This window comes from Plectropomus leopardus, chromosome 16 (assembly GCF_026936395.1).
Source record: "Plectropomus leopardus strain MGB_pleo_1.0 chromosome 16, ASM2693639v1, whole genome shotgun sequence".
In the NCBI taxonomy this organism is placed as follows: Eukaryota; Metazoa; Chordata; class Actinopteri; order Perciformes; family Serranidae; genus Plectropomus; species Plectropomus leopardus.
The window spans coordinates 2109734-2127479 of record NC_142191.1 but is presented as its reverse complement, the minus strand read 5'-3'; the positions used below and the strand labels follow the sequence as shown (position 1 = coordinate 2127479).

The window sequence follows — 17746 nt, the reverse complement described above, 5'->3', positions numbered from 1 at the left end:
TAATAACAGTTATTTTCATTTTTCTGATGATGCCGATCGATTGTGATGCAAATTATGTTTCGCTGCACAACTCAGTTTGATGTTCTCCAGCATCATTTTGAAACATCCAAACCATATCGTGCTTAACGGAGAGCTGCAGGGATGATGTTTGTTTTATTAATATTATTTTTAGGACCTGAGTAAACATGAGACGCAAGCAAGAAATGACAAACTACAAAAAACAGCAAGATATTTGTTTAAAAAATGTAAAAGAAAATTACCTGAAAACTAGCACAAAAAGAGAGAGAGAGAAAAGAAAAGAAAAGAAAAGAAAAGGCAAAAACAACAAGGAAATGAAACTGGAAAAAATGCTTATTAAAACAAAATTAATTCTATTATGTAATTTTCTATATATTATGAAAATTCTAAATTTAATTTACCAGACATTTTTCCCTCCCATATTTTTAACAAATTTCTAAAATGTACTTATTTTTTGTAATTTGCTGAACATCTTGCCAAGTTACTCATTGCCTTTTTTTGCAGATCTGCAATGAGATGAGCTGAAACCTTGTTGCGCCATTCTGCAACGTTCTGAATATTAACTGAATTAAGTTCTAGTTGCTTAAAACTGAGTGAAGTGATAAACTGATGATTTCTATGGCTCCAAATCTGCACAGATTTGAGATTTATCATAGTTAGGTAGGGTGGGATATGGGGATAATTATGTTTTTTTTTTATTTAATGAACTGATGTTTTGTACTTTTTTTAATCAAATGTTCTCATTAACTTATTGTTCCAACAACCTGCCCAGGAACTACAGGCCAGACATGGTAGCTCTGCTCAAACCCGCCAAGATGCATCTCTCCTTGCTGTATAAGGTTTTTGTTGTCCGTGTGTGAATAACGTTACATGACATGGCGAAACACGTGCTACAGTGAGACGGATTATCTGTGTCGAAACTTCAAAGAAGCAGAAATTCTGATCAAAATGAAGCAGCGTTACACAACTTGTCGCCTTGAATTTGCGGTTAAACAAAACTTATTTAAACACGTCTTTGGTTTCGTGCTGTCGTGTTTTATCAGTCAAGTGATGAGATTATGTGCTCGTGTTTTTCTGGAGTCGGGAGAGTAATTAGCAGAGATGCTCCTGTAGCTTTTAATGCTCCTTAATGCACAGCGTGTGTGGCTGAGGGACGATACGGATTCTGTTTGATGTAATTCTACCGACACCTGTTCAGCCGCTGAATCCGCCCGCCTTCAGCCGCCATTACTTCTGTCTGCGTCTAAACCACACACACACGCACGCACGCACGCACGCACACACACACTGAATATGATTTTTGTTAATTGTTCTGGAATATTTTAATTGCAGAGACAGTTCACATGTGGTAATTATGTCTCGCTGTACTCGTTCTGAGGAAAACTGATGCGTATTTGTTTACTTCATCCAGCCTGTCGAGCACGCTGATAATTGAATCTGTTAGCTGAGTCTTATTTGATATTTCAAGTGGTGAAAGAAATAAATCACATTCTCCGTTTTTTTTTCTGCGTGAGCGCCGCCCCGTTCTCTTTCAGTTAGTGTTTGATTTTGACACATTTTACACAACATCTGTTTGACACCCGATGCAAATGTTGCGGGTCGTCAGAAGCGTTTCATCGTTCTGATCGTGTCTCACGGTCGCACCAGTCGTGTGCACGCACGTGGAAAGACTGCGGCAATAACTAATCCATGATTGTATCCGCCCAGTAAATAAGTGAACGGAACATTTTCCAAAACTGCCGGGCGCATCATGTTGAATCTCTTAAGACACTTTATGGGCTTTTGTTTTTTCTAAGAACCTTTCGTCTCTGTTCTCTCAGAGCTTTTTTGCATCGTAAGCACACTTGTCATCCCTTGTGATTTTCCCAGAAGACTCCCGTTTTTCATCGCCCTCTCCCGCTTTCCTCCCGGGGTCACAATTCTCCCGTATTCATCACTATTTATCACACCTTTTCATCCTTTTTTTATTATCACAGCCTGTTTTTAGCGCTGCGCATCGTGTAAAGCCAAGAGATTCTACAAATGCAGCACTTCCCCCCTGTTCTCTCCGTCGATCTGCAGGGACGCTCTGGTGAAGGTTTGAGGGGCGCCTTGGAGGTATTCGGCTTCCCCTCCTCCACTTTGTTGTGGAAATGAACTTTGTCCACCTGTTTCTGCAATCTCATTTTTTAGTCTGAGATTCAAACAACTTCTTATGTTTTCATTTGACTCTGTCAAAGAAAAATAAGAGAAGTAGCTGAATTCTTGTTTCTTTAAGATGCCAATTAAGGATTTAATTAGCGTCATACTGAAATTTATCAGCCGAAATAATCAGTATCCGCTGATATTTGACTTTTTGACTTCCATCGGCAAATAAGATGACGTTACTGATGGCTTTGGTTGATTTTTATATGTCGTGTTACATCAGTTTTGTGCTAAAAAGCAGAGCTCTGGACTAACAGCTCAGGGACAATAGAGAATTTGTTTGGGACAAACAGAGATGTCCACATGGACGCCTTCAGGACAAAAAGACGCAGTAAACTCGCTATCAACACATCAGATGACTCACTCTTTTGTGTCCTCTGATAATTTTAGACTGTGAGCAATAAATCCACGCTGACATCGGAGGAGGAGAGCTAGTGAACGTTACTCGGTACGGTGAGGGATGTTTTTATGATTCTGCTCCACGTTTGTGGACCAGCCTGCCTGAAGACTGAAGACCTGAAACTCAACACCTGCCTCTTTCATCGAACTTTAACTATTTATTTATACATTTTAGTCTGTTTATTGTTTTACTAAATGGTATATTGTTTTTTTTTTATCTATTGTTATTGTGCTGTTATCTTTTTATTTACATTTTAACTACTATTAAGAGTATTTTATTTAATTATTTATTTAATTATTATTATTATTATATTTATTTTTATTTATAGGTTTTATCCTGTTCTGTAATTAATTAGTCTATAAGTCTACAATAAGTGTGATTGAACAAACAGGTAACGGACGTTAAACTGAGTTACATCATGATGCGTTCAAGCTCTCTAAAGACAAAAAGAAAAAGAAAAAAAAAGAGTATTGGCCGAAGGTAAAATATACAACAAGTAGTTCCAACCGAGCAATCTGATTGGTCCACAAGACAGCAAAACTTCATCATCTGTGAAAATATCACTCCACAACTTTTTAATCACTGCACTTGTCACATTTCCGCAGATTTGTGGAGATGTTCATTATTTGGCTGACAAGGAACATTTCAAGGGAATATCATAATGTGCTGATAACACAACGTCAAAAAAATCTCCAGAATATCCGTGAATTTCAGCTCAAATTATGAAAAAAACTCACTGATGGTGTAAACTATTAACACAAAGATGACAAAAACCGGCACGAACCAGCATGTTCTGAACAGAAACATCATAAAACAGAAAACTCCACAGCAAACTAAAAACTACTCAGTCCAGCACTAGGCATGATGGGAAATGTAGGCGATAATTGATTGTGACCACGGTGACAACGTTGTTTTTGAAAGGCATCAAATATGGATTGAAACGGAATATTTGGCTAGATAACAGCATGTTGTGGATTTTGAAAAGATGATCTTTTTTCATTAATATTGACTTTTGGACTTTATGCTCTTGAGTTTTTGGAAATGTTTCATCCTCCATCAGCTGTGCCGTGACACGGAGCTACAAGCTTAAAAAACAGGTGAAGTTTGAGGATGTAATTATTAAATCTGTACATGGAAAAATCTTTTTTTTAGCAGATACCTTAGTCATAACAAGACTGAGCAAGCTGAGCGTTTCTGTGTTTATAATCGGAGTATTTATCGTGTTTGGGAAACCGCTATATGCATCTCACAAGATGACGCGTATGTTTGTTAGGAAACTCTCTGACTGTGTTGTAAATTCTTAACTTGTACATCTTTAAATATATTTTTATCTTAATGTTTTTTGTCGTAACCATTGTTCATATTGTATATTTTTATTATTTTAGGATGCCTTTTAACATAAAGCAAAGGACTGCCAATGAAAACTAGCTCCCCAGCTACACTCTAGTGCATTTACGTTTGTTTAAATGTGGTTTAATTTACCTTCTTAAATACATAAAGTTCAAATGACTCGTAGTCCTGAAAGTTCAACCAAAAAAACGCATCAGTCTGTACTCTGTTATATATAATTGATACATCACATAGAGCAAAATACGTCCTCTTCCCTTTCCATAGAGGAATGGGCATGTATGGAGAGTCAGCTCGGTATTATCTATTAATGCAGCGAAGACGAAGAAAACATCAAAGAGAGAATTTGGATGACAAGCACACCAACGAGCCCATTAGCTGCAATACAGGCCAATATTATACATTTTTTATATATTCCTCCTTTTTCTTTTAAGCATGAGCAAGCAGTTTACATTCAGTCACCAGTATCACTAAATAATGAAGAGGATTTTTACATCGGTATCATGCTCCGGTCAGCATCCCTGTTTGGCATCATCTTATTTATATATCAAGTCTGTCTGGCTCCTTTGAAACTTTTCTTTTTTTTTTTACTAGGTGTCAAATAGAGAGCAAGTTAAATCAAAACTCACAATGTTTGATAGAAAAAGTTTGGATCAGGCACAGGAGTATTAACAACTTTAACAGTGTTTAAGTCAGAGAAGCAGGACAATAAACAGTCTGGAACAAGAGCGTCAACCTCGGAGACGACGTTTCACAGAAATCAATGTAAACCCAGCAGACTGCGCATTAACCAGCCGGCTGCAGTATGAAGTTCAGTCGCCACCACAATAAACGCCATTATTTGCATTTATGGATTTTCTCCCAGCGCTGTGTGTCTGTGTGTCGTGTTCTCGCTGGGTGTAAAACAACTATTCATAGCCTCAGTGTGTACTCACCAAAGCGCAGGGCGCCACGGAGGCCATTTGCAGAAATTCAGGTTTTCAGGAGTCAGAAAGGGTGTCGGGCGATGATATAACACGGTCGAGCTCACGCACAAAACTCCAGTCTGCTTCAAAAGACAGAAAGAGTTACATATCAGTTATTTGTTTTTTTTTTAATTAATGAACAGATACTTAAAGGGGCTGTTTGCAAAATTCAGAGTGTATGAGAGTACCAAGTGTATTTGAGAGATGCACACTTTATTGGAAAACTGACTGTAACATGTTAAAGAGTCTGAACGGATTTTCATGAAATTTGGTGTATTATAAATGTTGAAAATTAAAAATGAAACTGTTTACTTGGAATTAAATTCAGTTAAGGGGCAAATCTAACCAACAGCACGGATACAGAGCCTAGACACATCTATGGATCTATGGACACAATGTCCATAACCATCATACTTATATTAGGGTTTCACATATACATACGTATATACATTAATCATGAGAGAAAGTAGTGGCTCCGCTCTGTCACACTTTTTAGACTGTACTTTACTTTCCCCAAACCCAAAAACTCCCTCTACTGATGAGAGTGTAAAAAAAGGGCAATTAAAGGTGCACAGCAACAATCATATTACCTTACATGGACTTTCACCTCTTATATTACTTTCTTCTTTACTGTCAGTGCATTAGTCACATTATAGCACTTCTTGCATTACTTTTTGTGGGCACAACACTGCATGAGAGCAACCAGCACGAACATGCGTGACAGCCGGACTAGCTCGCCACAACAAAAAACAGAGAAGCTCAGATTACAACACACACAGAGGGAGCGTGACTTCATTCTCTGCTCATGACTTTATCACTCCGCTGTATTTTTACATATAAAATAGTTGTTTGCTGCTATGCTAATTCTCTGAATATCGTAAACAGAATCTTTGACGTGCAGTATATGAACGGCAGGATCTCTTGGAGCCAATGTACTCTTTGTTTGTGATGAATTATTCCAATAACAGAGAGACGGCTGAAGGTGAGTCATGCAATCTTGAGCTGTAATCTTACTACTGGTAAAGAGAGAGAAAATTGAAATATATGACACAGTATATAAATTCCTGCAAGCTTGTCGTGTAGAATAATAGCTGGATTTGCATCAGCAAAAAGATGCGGAAAAAAAAGGCTCTGGAATAAGCAGATCAACATCAAGGCATTTGCCAGAAATCAATGCAGCACCCACTCGGCTGTTCATGAACCAATGAGCTTGTTGAGCTACAATATGAAGTTCCTTGTGTCCTGCAGCCACCACAGCGCATCCAAAACACCATTTGCATTTATGGATTTTCTCCTAGCACCGTGTATCTGTGTGTCATGCTCTTGCTTGGGGGAAATGGGATCTCTATTCATAGTCCTTATCCATTTCATCTCCACCACAGTCTTGACCGAGGGCCTTTGGAATCAGTCCCACTCACACAGAAACGATTTAGTATGGGCAGGCAGGCCTGGCAGATACGGGCAGGGCACACAGGGGCTTGTTCATGACTTTGTGGACACGGGTGATAATGATAGGGGGAGGTAATGCAATCCAATACAACACTAACACAACTGCAGCCTCAGAATTTACAGCAGACTTCAATCAGCGCTTCAGTCACAACAAACAGAAACTTTTAAAGTCTTAAAAAAGGTAGTTTTGCATTACACTGACATACTGGATGTGAAAGTAATGTGCATGTCAATATAAATGTTCTTGCACATGATGACTGAAATATTTTTTTGAAGGATTCTGCTGTGGTAGCTACTGGTTTAAGCTACATGACAGCAGGAAATAGTGAGAAGTAAACAAGTTGATGCTTAACACACAGGTCAATGAAATAAATAAATCCATCTTATATTACATACATATATATACATATACACAGACACACACACACATATAATAATAATAATAATACTAATAATAATAATAATAATAATAGTTCTTATTATTGTCTGGCATCCTCATGAAAACACATAATAAAAATAATAAAAAACAACTTTGCATTATTGGCAAGGACATTTTAAGAAGCTCTGCTCCATACACTTGTGTTAATAATTTATTTTGGTCTAAAATTCATTTCACCTCCCGTTATTTCCCGGTCAGGTGTGAGTTATGTCTGAAGCTCCCAGCAGTCTCAAAGGACGTGTCAGCACACAGCTTGAATTGTAGATGTGTTAACATGAGCCCAAAGAAAGTTTTTCTTTAACTGAAAAGATGAGTTTAAAATCTTTTTGAAGAATTTGTTTTCTCTCAAGGACTTGATGTCAAACTACTGATTAATCTTTCATGTTCTTTTGATCACAATCATCCGTTTGTATCCTTCAGGTTAGCATTCAGGTATAAAAAGACGGCAGCACATCCAGCAGAGGTGACATTTAACAGCAGAGCTAACTACAGGAAGGCAGAGTTTTTAAAAAAGAAATGTTGGCTGCATCTAAGATTGACTGACCAACAGTGGAAAAATGTGCTGCGGTCTGATGACATTTCCAATTGTTTTTGGAAATCATAGAAACTGTGTCCTCTGGGCCAAAGAGGAAAAGAAACATTCAGATTGTTAACAGCTCAAACTTCAAAGCATCTATGCCCCAAGCTTTTTGAAATTGGGGTTGTACATTTTTTTTAGTGATATTTCTGGGCATTTTTTGTAATGAAAATGATATGGCAAGTGAATATTGCAAAAATAGTTGTAATGCTGTTTCAGATCCAGAGCGATTAAGTTAGTGTTTCAGTGTTTAAGAAAAAAAACATTGTGAATGACTGCTGCAGAAATGTTTATTCAAAGTTTTATTTTTTTATTTTTATTTTTTTACCTCAACCACATTACAGCCTTTTTGACTCTAAGTCAATACTGAATAAAAAGTTGTCCTATCTGTGTATCTACCTTAAATACGTGAACAGTTTCATTCATTATAAGTCATGATCTGTCCTAAAATACTAAAATCCTTTTGAGTTTTAGTCGTCTCTACCTTTACAAAAGTTCAAACCTGGAATATAAAATTATTTTAAACTTGATCGGAATCTAAAAGAAGATCCAATATCCCATGTAAGTTTAACAAAATGCTATCAAACTCAAAATCTAGCAACTATTCAGCGTTTTGTTATGTATATTTTAAAGTCTTAGCCCCAAAATAACATCTGAAGCACTAAACTTATCATCCGTAACATCTTCCTTCACAGCTACATCCTTGGTGTTCTAACTAATACCCACTTCATGTCATATTTTGGGGGTTGAGCTGCTTATTCTGTTCCCCTCACCAAGGCTGCACATCAAAACCTGTAGCTGTCAAAGTAAAAATGTACAACGGTTCAAACAGCCAGCTCGGTTATTGGAGCCACTTTTTTTAGGTCAGAGACATTGTGTCAAGGAAGCAGCAAAATCCTAGAAGATAAGCAGAGCTTTCCCTGAAGAGTTTATGAGACTGGTTTTAACAGGATGGTCTGAGCTGTGGGAAGTTTCTTTACCTGATTACTTCTTCTACACCAGGGAGGCGCCGCTGGGGCCAGTCAGACAGCCCCATACATGTTTCTACCTGTGTGAGGCTGCACGTGTCGTGCAAATTTCCAAGTTTAGGACATTTATAGGACTTTAGGGAGTTTCTTAAATTTTAGGTCGTTTTTTGTAGAATTTTTGGATGTTTCTAAGATTTAAGGGCATTTCTAGAACTTGAGGACACTTTCAGAATTTTAGGATCTTTCTAGGATTTAAGGATGTTTCAAAGCTTTTAGGACTTTTCTTGGATTTTCGGTTGTTTTCAGGATTTTAAGACACTTCTCTGATATAGGGGCATTTCTAGGATTTTAGGACTTTCCTTGGATTTTAGGACATTTTTAGAAGTTTAGGACGCTTCTATGATTTCAGGATATTTCCCATGTTTTAGAATGTCTCTAGGTCTTTGGGATATTTGTAGGACATTTGTAGGACTTGAGGGAGTTTCTTAAATTTTAGGTGTTTGGAGAATTTTTTGGATGTTTCTAAGATTTGAGCGCGTTTCTAGGACTTTAGGACATTAGGGTCCTAGCTAGGACCTCTGTCAGGGGCTGTGGGGGATCCTCCACTGGCACTTTTTTGATCAACAAGCTCTCTTTTGATGCTGTTTTATGCACTCTGGCATCTTATGTATACTAAAGGTACAAAAACAATTCACAGTGTCAATCACTTTATTTTTTATTGCGAATTGGAAAATGGTTCGGGGGCCACCAGATATCCTACCAGGGGCCAGATTTGGCTTGTGAGTCACAAGTATCCCGCTTTCATGCAGAGGTAAACCTTTAAGGAAACAGCTGCACTTTTGAAAGCATCACGTCAGAATACAGAACAGGTGTGTCCATCAATGCAAGATCGAGACAACCAACGTCAAGTGTTTTGGCAAACACAAACTAATGTGCTTTTTAGGGTGAAAAGATGCGATTTTCAGCTTGATGCAATGATGCACCGCCTTAAGTGCAGATTCAGAGTGTGGAGGAAGCTGTAATTTCATGCAATTATTCGGCACAGGTGAGTGTCTCCAGGAGCATTAGGAGACATGGAAGAAAGTGTCCTCGACCAAATTGGTGTCAGGTATTAATTTGACCCCAAGTCTCTCTTTACTCTGAAGTGCATTTGTGGCGAATTGCAAAGTGCTGCATTTGGACTCCACCGATAATTCGCTCCGACTGGTGCTTTTCTCTTTTGGGTTAAAACTCTGCTCACATAGAGAAACTCATCTGTGTGTAAAGTGTGTGTTTGTGTGTGTGTGTGTGTGTGTGAGAGTGTGTTATAGAGCGGGGTGGTTCTCGTCAATGCAAATCATTCCCTGCCTGCCATCTAGCTCCAGCTGGCGTGATGCTCTGGCATATTGGCAAGTGAGGCGGGCGGGTCGATAAGGATTTTAACCGCATCTTAAAACGGGTAATGGTGGCCTTTATGTGTGTCATTGTCACTTACCCAAAAGTCACGGCTCCTAAGCGCCACCATCCATCACCTGCCTGCCTGCCACATGCCTCTTTCTGCCTAACTGATTCACTTAAGCTCTGTTTGTTTGTTTGCTCTCAAAGTCACTTTCATTTATGATCTCGCTGGGCACGCGCTGCGATTGCATGCAGGTCTGCGCTGCACACAGACAGACAGAGAGGGACGCTTAGCTCGCACTGACACTGCTCACCGACACTACAGCCTGGCATAATACATATTACTCCTATATAAAGATACAGGTGCGCCTTTTTTTTTCCACAACTGAACGCTGAAGCAGTATATTCAATCTTAATATGCACAACTTTTTAGGCCCTAACCATATTTTTTGAAATATTCAAACCAAATATAGGTATGGAGCTAATGCAACAAGCAAACCGATGTTTTTGCAAAATGTTTGCAAAAATGCAAAATGCAAATCTTCCAAAATACTAATTGCATCATCATCATCATCATCATCATTACACAAGCTGTATATGTACCTCAGCAGAATATGGGTGCATGACAGCTACTACACAAAACCAGCTCATTTCAAAACTTTAAAACTGAAGCAAATTGGCTTGATTTCAATCAAAAACATAGAGATGAAGCAACAAACAACTTAACAAAACATGGCCCAAACATTTTTTAAAAAGTTTTCGAGACAGTTATCTGAAATAAATAAATAAAAATAAAAAAGTAAAAAAACAACAACACACAAACAAATAAAGGCCTACAAAAGTGTTTTGTTTTTTAAGAAAAAGTGCATTCATTTTACAAATTTCATTATTTTTTTATTGTAACATTTTAAATACAACATTATTCTAACTATATAGTCTTTCTTAGTAATCCTCCTCTCTTTTGTACAACTTATTTTTTGGTAAAATGTCAGTTTGTGGGACATTGCTTGACAAGTTACTCATTGCCTTTTCCTCCGTATTTTCATGAGAAATCAAACCAGTTTGTTTACTTTTTAAAGGGTAAACAGCTTGTAAAAGGCATCTTAATGCAGCACAAGAAAACTGATGTCAATCCAGGTTTCAAAGGGTTAAAAAATTGACTAATCACACACACAATCCATCACGCATGCATCATAGTCAACAGCGGCAAAAGAAGGCAGCCTTACACTATAATAAATGGTGCAATTTTGGCTTTTTTATTTTTTCAAACATGCCTTTCAAAACCTGCCAAATGAGTTTTGGGGTTCAAATGGTTTTCAAAATATATACAAATATTCAAAGTTGCATGTCCCTCCTCTAAGATGAACACATAACATAAGCCCCTCCCCAGTGCTCAAAACTAGGGCTGGGCGATACGGAAAAAAGTGTTATCAAGATAATTTTTTCATATCAGTCAATATGGGGTCAGGAATGGGGTCAGACAAGGGGGAATTCTCTCTCCAATTCTCTTTAATCTGTATGTTGATGACCTTTCTATCTGCCTAAACACCTGTAACACTGGGTGTGTGATAGGCAATACTTTAGTCAATCGTATTATGTATGCGGATGACCTCGTGGTCTTCAGTCCCTGCAGTGCTGGTCTCCAGCAGCTTCTTAATGTCTGCTCTGATTATGGTATTGTCCATGACATGAAATTCAATACAGATAAGAGTGTGGTCATGATCTGCAGAACAAAGGAGGACAAATGTCTAATGTTTCCTACTTTCAAATTGGCAGGTAATAACTTGAGATGTATGAGCCAAGTTAAGCATCTTGGGCATCTCATTACAGATCAGTTGAAGGATGACCAAGACATTTACAGGCAATGCCGTTCTCTGTGTGCTCAAGCAAACAGTTTGCTTCGCAAGTTTGGTGCATGTACAGATAGAGTGAAGGTGGCTTTGTTCAGAGCACACTGCACTCCTCTCTATACTGCCCACCTGTGGTCTAATTACAGCAAAGCAAGCCTGCGTAAAATTCAGGTAGCTTACAATGATGCTTTGAGAATTCTGTTGAGGAGACCACGTTGGTGTAGCGCCAGCGAGATGTTCGTGTCTGCAGGTCTTAATACACTGCAAACCTTGTTGAGAAATTTGATGTATAAATTTATAGGTCGGCTGAACAACTCAGAGAACTGTATAATCATGGCTTTGACAAGCATCAAATTGAGCACTACACACTATATGTCCAGGATATGGAAGCATTGGTATAGTAGTCTCCTCTGTGGTCATTGACTTTTTACTTGTTTTTTTTTTTTTTTTAAGTGATCTTATTGCATTGTGAATATGTTGTGTATGGTACTTCTGTGTGTCTTTTATATCTTTTGTATGTATTGTCTAGCTCTTATCTGGACCATTGAGTCTGTAATAAAGTTTATTATTATTATTATTATAATATCGATATATATCACCATATACATCAAATCACTATTTCTGTCAAGCTTAAAGGTTCCCTTTGACTCCTAAGTGAGATTTGAAGATAACATAACCAGTGATGCACGATGATGATTATTATAACAAACCGATAATTTCCAGCTTCTCGTGGTCGATAAGATAACGATAACCGATAACTTCTTTGTGTTTGTTTTTCATTACCTGAGGGTATGAAAGGCTGAGACGTGGTGAGTACAGAAGAATTTAATTCTGTCTTGTCTCTTGTGCATTTTCATTAACAAAAAGACATTTAAGACAAAAAGCTGGGAAATCTCATTTTTGTAAAAGAAAGTCATTTTCAAGAGCAAAATCAATTTCATTTTTTTATTTAGTTTTTTTCCTCTTATCTTCTTATGTCAACTTGAATTGTACAAAAATAATGCTGAAAATAATACTGTGTTTGAGTTCTAGTGGATCTACAGAGAAGAACGTTCCCCAAACTGTCAGGAAGCAGCAGCTACAGAACCGTCCCTAAGTAACCGCTCTGCTGTGATCTCTGCACATTTACATCAAACATCAGATATCAGTTTATTCTTTCAGCAGAACCGAGCTGGAAACTCACTACAGCTGAACTCAAACCGCGTCCAGCGTGTCCTCTCATTATGTCCTCTCATCATGTCCCCATCACCGGCGGAGATGAGAGCGAGCGGACATTTGGAGACATGGGCGGGGACATCGGCTGAGCCACCAGTGGATTATAAGAGTGAAGTGGACACCCGGAGACACCGGCGGAGAATGAGAGCGAAGTGGACACCCGGAGACACCGGCGGAGAATGAGAGCGAAGTGGACATGGCTGGAATACGTTCTATCCACATTCTATCGACTACATCTCATATTTCAGTCGAGGAAAAGTTATATTGCCATTGATATCGTTGCCGTTTAATCACCCAGCCCTACCTGAAACATTATTTGATGCGTCCCCCTTTGTGCACCACCCCGAAAAGTAACAAACAGTCCCTTATACGTGATGGCCTGCAGCGATTTAAACTTTATGAGAAAGCCATCAACCAGAATGCTTCCCTAAATAAAACAACTTGAACATGAAAAACTCCTTTAACAGCTAAAGGGAAATAAAACATCCAATAATGAGTCACAGTCGCTGGCTGCACTGCTGTGGGCAGCTTTTACCAGAGGTATTTCAGGATAGTTTAATGATCTGAGCTTTAGAAAAATGAGGGGGTAAGTTAAAAGTGGAGGCAGAGGGCTTTGGAAATGTATTTACTCTGTTGATTCATTAAAAAAAAAAAGGTTTGGGTATTTTGCCCTCGAGCTGAGGCGCAGCGTGCATTGTCAGAGCCGTGGCTGCCCTTGAAAAACTGCAGAGTGCCTCATCTTTACGACTCAATTTCAGGCACAAATATCTCTGTGTGTCTGCACTGCTAATGATTCTGAGTGAAAATGACAAACTGAGAAATGCAGCTTTTAACGTGGGAAGTGGTGACGCATCTCTACACTGAATTTATTACCACTGTTAACCCTCAGGGACTGTTTGGTGCAATTTACGCACTTTTTATTCTTCATTTTTTGATAATTTTGGCTGTGTTCATGTATTTGTCATAAATGTAGTCCAGATTGTGTATTTGAGTGTAATCAGTGAATTTGCAGCTCAGCTCCTACAATAAGTCTAAAATACACTGTGGAAACTAAATAGTTACATTCAGACTGTTCAGGTCCAAAAATGCTCCATTGAAACCCATTCAAACTGACATTTTTGATCCCACAGCCATCAGAGCAGAAAAACAGGACTTGTATTATTTCTGGGTGTCATTCTGGGCTTTTGACTCTGAATTTGTCATTTTGACTATTTTCCACCTGATGAGGTCATTTTGACCATATTTGGCATATGGAGGAAATACATGCTATTTCCACTAGGTGACCTGTCACAGTCAATGTAGCTGCTGATCACTGACCTGATGTTGATTAAAAATCAATAAAAAAAGATATATTAATGCATTATAGTTTTAAAGGCTTGATTATGAAAAGTGCATTTTGTGCACACTGTGAGACCAGTGTGCGTAGTATTAAAGGTTAATATCAAGGGTTAAATGTGTAGTATGAAGTATTTTTCCGAGGTCAGCAGCAGCCTGGAATAAGAATAATAATAATAAGAAGAAGCTCCACACATGTTGGGCAGCTGTGCATCACCCTTCAGGAAACCAAGGCCTCCTTTAAAAACAGTTAGCGTGTCATCTCGTCATTAAAGCTGCGTTCCCCGTGCACGGGGAGGACGCTGGCACTGCTGTTTTCACAAAGCTCTGGCGAGCGTCCCGCTCATTTTTGTGGCTAACGGGTGACGACGACGGGTTGCCCCGAGCTACTGTGAGAAGTTGGCAGACTGGAGTTGGGGGAAGAAATGCTCGTTAAACTCAACTATGTTGTCACGGTTAATTAAATACCCACTCCATATTTGAAGTTTGTTTTTCTCCGCTGCTCCCCGTCTGTCCCGTTCTGTCATGAAGACGCCATGGGAACGAGCGGCGGGCGCAGAGGGTCGGAGCTGCCTTTCTCTTTAGTTTGATTGATGTGTGTGATTAACCGGCATTACCTCCAGAGTTTCCAGGAGGGGCGAACTCGGAAACTTTCATCTCTGGTCCGAATGTTGTGACTGAAAGCTGAAAGGCCGGCTTTGAGCGGGAAACAAAGAAGGCCTCGTGCCGCCAAACCACCTCTTATTTCCAGACTATTAACAGCTCGGGAAACACAAAGTTAAATGTAACTAAATACATTTACTTCAGTAAAAATGTTAAGGTACTTGTACTTTACTGGAGTATTTCCTTTTCATGTCCCTGTACTTTTACTCCATTACATATCAAAGGGAAATTTTGTGATTGTTTTTTTTAATTATTTTCATTATTATACATTTTTTTTTAATTTTTTTTTACGAGTTTCTTGGGGTGTCTTTAATCATTATTTTTAGAACATAATTTGCAATTTTTGGGTGTTTTTTTCTATTGCTTTAAAAAGTCTTGGGGTGTTTTGTGTCTTTTGTTTTAAACATTAATGAGGTGATTTTTTTTAATTTTATACAATTTTGCGTTTTTGAGGTTTATTTATTTGTTTGTTTTTGTATTTGTCTGCATGTGTCACTTTTACTTTGAACTTTTGTTGGGTGTGTTTACTTACTTTTACCTAAGTAAAATTTAAATGCAGGACTTGAACTTGCAACAGAGTATTTCTCACAGTATTAGTACTTTTACTTTAGTAAGGGATCTGAATACTTCCTCCACTCCTGGTTGGTCTCGGTTGTTTCTGGGTTGGTGTGAAGTGGAGGAAGAGAAACAAGAAGAGGAGGCATCACACGCGAGCGGTGGAGGAGGACGCAGTCACCTCGCGTCTAACCTGCTGCCGGAAAGGACTTCATTGAGTATTTTGTTTTCATCTAAGGCAGAATCACTTGGCCAGTGTGTAGGTGAGTGTGTGTGTGTGTGTGTGTGTGTGTGTGTGTGAAAGAAAGAGAGAGAATACCTATATGTATGTGTGTATGTGTGTGTGTACTCGTTACAAGGCACTCTCATTTACATATAGAGCACTCGGCCCTCAGGAGGTAAGTGGACTTTAACAGTGAGATAGCTCGGCTATTTATTGCTTTTCATGCTGCAGTGAATACCTGAGAGCCGCAACTTCTCAAACGTGGCAGTGAAATCCATATACAAATGACCAACAGCCATCACTGTTCTCCAGTAAGTGCCTCTGTGCTCGCCCAGAGAAAGCCAGGATGCTGTAAGACACACAATTCACCAATATCTATAAGCGCTTTCTCTGTTACGACACAGGTGGCGGGATGCATAATAACGCGCCACAAAAAAAATGACAAGTGGCCAAGCTTGTCCTCCAAACTTTTCCCTCAAAGTTAATGAAAAACTTCCACATTTGACAATCTATTTGATTTGATTTTTATTCCCCCAAACTATTGACAGAGCCGCCCACCCACACAATGAACCAGTGTCACATTGTCAGCCTGTCAACAAAAAAAAAGTCAGTTTACATTTTCAGGGAATGATGATGCAATCCATCAATGTCGGAGCTAATCTGAATTGGAAATTATATTACAAACCCCAGAATAAACTGGTGTTTTTGTCCGGTCCAGTCAGCAGCACCGAAGATTTATAGCGATGTCATTATTCTAAACATAATCTTAGTTCTGCCGTGTGATTTAGCCGTGATTTATAGTCGCTCCGTTTACTTGTAAACCGTGGCAGGGACTGGCAGAAAAGGACAGCCTAATATGCTAACAGCCACTATGCTGCTGATAGGAAAATACAGCTGGGCGGGGAAGCTGTGAGCCGTGCAGAGATGTCATCTCGCTCCGCAGCTGTGGAGCTGTCATCAGCGCCGAGCGCGATTACATGGAAACATTTACACCCGCTCACAGAAAACAATGACGCCGCTGGCTTAATCACCTCTCACATGTCACCGTTAAATATTATCAGGAGGATTTTCTTTTTTTAATTCTAATTAGTTTGCTCTTTCACTCTCATCAACACAATCATGACATATTTTCCATATAAAAAGAGCAGCAACATAGTTTCAGCTGCACATGAAATTTAAGACTAGAAGAACTTGTTGGTTTTGTACATTTTGGCAAAGGAAAACGTTCGGCCTGCTTCACACAGCACGTGTCAGCAGAGCGTGAGCAGCGCCAAATGTGTTTGTTTTTTATTTCATCGCCATGTTATCAAGTTAAAGTGTGCACACTGCCCGGCTGAGCAGCGCTTATCAGCTGCGTCTCAGCTGCATGTCAGCTTCAGCACATCGAGAGAAACGGTGGCTCATCAATTTTTTACATGTGCTGCGTGCGTTTGTCAGCAGAAACAGTCAGTGAAAATGGTGTTTTGATTGTTATATTGACTCTCTTTACTCCAACGTCCCTGCTTCCCTTTCAATACAAAAGCCCTCTGACTGTCTCTGTGGACAGAATCCCATCGGTTGCTGATACAAGGCATTTTATTTTGAAACATTTACAGGAATGTGTTGTCGGCTGTGTAGGAGCTTGCACGACTTCATAAATGAGAGGAATTTGTGCTTATAAATGTGAAAATACTGCACTAATATGTGCGGCTCTGAGGCAGCAGTGATGTTACAACAACACTGCATGTGTGAACACCACAAGCATGAAACACACTGCAGCTCGGAGAGGCTGAGGTCATACACTTCTGACGCGCTGTGTGAAACATTGATTAGTTTCATAGGTATCACATCAACATTTCTAATGTGACGTAGTATAAAAGCGGACTTTGTCATCTGGAGGTGGAGGGGATGGTGGACGGCATGAAATCAGGCTGCAGACCACTGCTCACAACAAATGGTGAGATTACGCTGCATGTGGTTATGTTTAGACAAGCAAAGCACATGGCAACCAACGCCAGGACGTCAACAAACGCACATGCAGGCACAGATGGTTAGGATCAGGAAAGAAGGTATGTAGTAAGGTGTTAAAAAAACAACATCACATTCAGACAGGAAGTAAACATCAGACTCCTGCATGAAAGTCCAGGGTTTGTTTAATCCACCCACTGGACCTTTTTTGTTCCTTATATTTCCAAAAGCACT

The 17746-nt window shown here is 39.1% G+C and overlaps 1 long non-coding RNA gene across 2 annotated transcripts in view; it reads right to left on the bottom strand.

Annotated features, from left to right (window-relative positions):
* LOC148186787 (uncharacterized) overlaps positions 1–17746 on the bottom strand; it is a 185366-nt gene that overhangs the window by 37806 nt on the left and 129814 nt on the right. The window contains exon 4 of one of the 2 annotated variants that reach the window (XR_015779130.1): positions 4885–4997. This is a non-coding gene — a long non-coding RNA (uncharacterized LOC148186787). The remainder of the gene's footprint in view (positions 1–4884; positions 4998–17746) is intronic. The other variant, XR_015779131.1, reaches the window with a different exon arrangement.